The sequence below is a fragment of the Rhea pennata genome, chromosome 3, assembly GCF_028389875.1.
Source record: "Rhea pennata isolate bPtePen1 chromosome 3, bPtePen1.pri, whole genome shotgun sequence".
Lineage (NCBI taxonomy): Eukaryota > Metazoa > Chordata > Aves > Rheiformes > Rheidae > Rhea > Rhea pennata.
Genome location: NC_084665.1, coordinates 36523945 through 36527794, shown reverse-complemented (window position 1 = coordinate 36527794; position 3850 = coordinate 36523945). Strand labels below are relative to the sequence as shown.

General features: G+C 45.7%; 1 long non-coding RNA gene across 1 annotated transcript; it reads right to left on the bottom strand.

The window, feature by feature from the left end:
• Nucleotides 1-1386: 1386 nt before the first annotated feature.
• LOC134139209 (uncharacterized) lies at nucleotides 1387-3623 on the bottom strand. Its single transcript, XR_009958090.1, has 3 exons — nucleotides 3473-3623; nucleotides 2658-2817; nucleotides 1387-1546 (listed from the first exon to the last, which is right to left on the bottom strand). It is a non-coding gene; the product is annotated as an uncharacterized LOC134139209 (long non-coding RNA).
• Nucleotides 3624-3850: the final 227 nt, after the last annotated feature.

The window sequence follows — 3850 nt, the reverse complement described above, 5'->3', positions numbered from 1 at the left end:
TGCCCTGGGAAAGTCGCTGAGCAGCAGCTCACAGGAAGGAGAAAGTTCCCTTTCTCCAGAATCAGAATTTCCTTCATGATGGTTCATATCTCTCCTGTACTGCACAACTTACCTCACTGTAGCAGGGAGGGATCAAAAAGCAGTGTGGAAATGTCACCTATGCTACCAACCTTGCTGTGCCAGTACTGAGGCTGGTACACCGCTATTTTGCCCTCCCCCGTGAAATACGTCTTTCTACTTCTGCCCCTCGCTGCCACTGCTCACTGCGCTGCCTGCCTGGCCCGCACCGCACCAGCCTGTGTAACTGCCCGCTGTCCGCAGGACCAGGCAGCCCTGGCACAGGGCTGGCATGGCAGAGCAAACTCCCCCACGTGGGAAATTTCTAAAGAAATAGCTTTCTGTAAACCACAGTTTCATTTAACTAGTCTAAATATATTTCAGTTTCAAAACACATACTTAAAAATAACCTACAGAAATATTTATTTGGACACTAAAAGGAACTTTCCAGCTCTGATCACAGGCTTTGGAGATTGAGTCTACAGCCCACTGTAGAGCCCGCAACTACCTTCCTGTTCCGTCACTCGTAGTTTGTTATTGAGTCTCTTGTTTTGAGAGTTTGAGTCTCTTTTTCCTTAAGTTATCTTGCTTCACTCCACCCTCACTCAGAGGCTCAGAGGGCTTTGCTTTAGTGAGGTCAAGACTGATATTGCAGGATAATTTTTCTCACAGTCACAGTCACCATAAGGCTCTCAAGAGCATCAGTTTTTTTCAGGCCAAAATGGAGAATAAACTAGGCTAAACTAGGAGAATCCAGCTACCCTTGGGTTGGAGCATGGTGCATGTTTAGGAACTTCCTTCATCATTTGTTGCCCTTCTGTGCTGTTCATATGTCTGTCTGCCTTACATCACATGCTGCTCAGGGCAGATGTCTGCTTTTGACAAATGCGTGTCAACATTGTACAGTGGGGCTGAAGATCACGGTCTGAATCTTCTAGATGGTTTTGCAACAAAAATGCAGTAGTAAGCATAATAATATATCCTCTTGCCTTGTGGTTTTCATCATGGCTTGTTCACTACTATCAATACCTTCTGCTGTGGCATTTCAGCTATTGGAGGGAGAGGAAGTGTACCAGCCACTTTCCCTAGCCTTAATAAGGCATCACAATAAGATCAAGCCAGCAATCAATATGGCTTTGCGTCATATGGTAGAGAAGCAGTCATAAAGGTCAGGACAAAGGTTCACTGATAAGGACATGTTGTGCCACGGGTCTTGGCTTTTCCAGGGATATCCCTGTAACCCAGGAATGTCTTCTAGGAGGCTTGAAATGTCTCAGTTTTTCATTTCAGCAGATTTTATTTTTAAATCACAACACAATGTTTGTTCAGTACATATTGCAGCATTGATGAGAATTCGTTCTGTGTTTAGCAGGAACAAACAGCCCAGAAGAAGGTGTGCTCACTGTGATGAAGGGTATTTGGATTTCAAGAAAGGTCAGATGAGGGTAAACCCCATCAAAGTCGTGTTAGCATTCAGTCTTCTTCAGTGCTATAGGAGGAATTGTACTTAAAATTTGAAACTACCAGAAAAGTTCTGCTACAAGAAACATACTAATGTACAGGCAGTAGCTGGCTTTGGAAACACAAACACTCAATCAAAACTTGTTCTGAGATATCTTTTATGGGAGCAGTTTGTGACACTTTAATGTGTCAGCACCAATGAGTCTCTGGTTTTGATTTTCAAAGTAACATTCAGCACCCTATTGGTATGCTAATGGTTTGCCTCTCTCTCTCCCCTGTATTTCTCTTTTTATGCAGAGGCTGGAGAGGGCTATGTGGGTGAGTATTAGTGTTTTCCATCAAACTATAACCTAAAACTTTATTCAAACCAGTGTAAACAGACTCTAGGTCACCAATTAAATGCAACTAACTCTGAAATGTCACACAACATCATTTAAAATAGTCTAAGCTTCAGGCTTGGATTAAGACCTGAAAACACAGGATTAAATTGGAAGCTCAGATTTCCTTTAAAAAAGAAAGCTTCCTGCTCTCTAACTGCATAGAAAAGATCAAAACCTTGAGCTAAGCAGAAGTGATGCAACAGCTTCTTTTTGGTCTGAGGCTGTGGTTCATGCTCCAGTTTGGCTGGCAGTAAAGATGGGCAGAGGTTTCTATCCCTAAGCATTCGCTCCTGCCCCTGTGCTGCCATTTACTGCACCTTCAATTTTGCTACTGTAGTCATCTACGAAGCTGTACTGTGAGTTGAACCAGTGAATGAGTTACAAAAGTCCACAAAATTTGCCTTCATTTTAGAAGGACTGTTTAAAACCAAACTATTCTAGTGCACTGGTTCTCTGTGTGACCGTGTATCCAGATGTAGTTGCACTGCTGGGGGCAGAGGAGAGGAGGAAGGACACACTGCAGCGCAGGGTCAGGAACTTGAGGCTGGGCAGCAGCTTTGTAAGCCAGCTTTGTTGTTGCTGAAAATGTGTCATTGATCTGCCCCTGAGACAGCAAGAAATTGCAGCATGGGATCAGGAACAAGCAATCAGGCATGGGAGAGGTAGGGAACTTTTAAATCAGCTTTGTTACTGGAGAAAAAGAACCCAGACCTAGACCCTAACATAATGACTCTGAAAGGTATCAGCTGTCCCACTCACCTCAGTGGCATGTCATCTCCAAGGCTTGATGAGAGACTCAAGCAGGCACTCTTGCAGTGAGGGATGTGGGGCAAAAGGACTGCACAGCAGATGGCTCAGCTCCTGGCAAGTAGTGGGACTTAGGGTCCTGGGTAGCCTTAATTTGGTCCCCCATGTACCACTGGAAATAAATAGTTGAGACAGCAAATCTTTTAGTAGAATTCAGCTAAGGTGCTGGGTTTACAGTCCAGTCTTCATGAAAGGTGCCTTAGGACCTCTCATGGTCACAGGTACTCAGGGCTTCATTTGCATTCCCCCTGAGAGGGTCCTTTCCATAGCATGCCTATTAGTGGCTATGCTATGCTGTGGGGGCAGTGGGATGAGGGGAGGTGTGTGGTGACGGGGATCCATTAATCAGCAGCCCCACTCGCAGCAGGATGTCACCAGTCCATGAAAATCGCCCACCTCAGTGCAGTATTCCTTGACCCTCCTTAGCTTTCTCAGGAGATGAGAGCTTAAACTTGGCATACATGGGGACTGTAGAAGGATTAGAGGCATTTTTTCCTTCCAAACAAGCAAAGGGAGTTGCATTACCTCTGCATCTGGTATGAGAGTGATGCTTGTGTTGGAGAGAGTAATCCCCAGCCATAGCAATGATCGAGCTCCTAGGAGCCCTGCACCAAGTTGACTGGCTCCCATTGTGCTCTTGGAGCCTGTGAGACCAGGCCAACCAGCACACCAATTTTACACCAAGCCAGTAGAGGTCACAGTAGGTCCAACAATTTCCCCATGCCCTCCTCCCAGCCCAGCCTGTCTACATAGCTGAAATAACTCACCACTGATTGACTGGTATTAAGCCCTCTTCCTACGGAACAGCTAAAGCAAGTCCAACAAATCCAGCCTGCTATCTGCTTTCCTTGAAGGAAAAATTAGCTGCAAACACTCTGGTGAGTTGAGACATGGCCTGATCATGACCGTCTTCCCCAGCATGTTCTCTCATTGCAGCTAGTGTAAGATATCTTGGTGGTAACGTCAGTCATGAGGGCGTGGGCATATTTTCGTGCTGTCATTTCACAGCAGGAAAACACCAGACGTGTGAGCATGTTGGGCTCCCTTATCTTCTCAGACCTCTCCCCTTCATCATCTCCATGCCAAGTTTATTGCCAGCTTGGAGGACGTGCCTGCTGCCCTAAGGTGATAGGACTTGCAGGGAA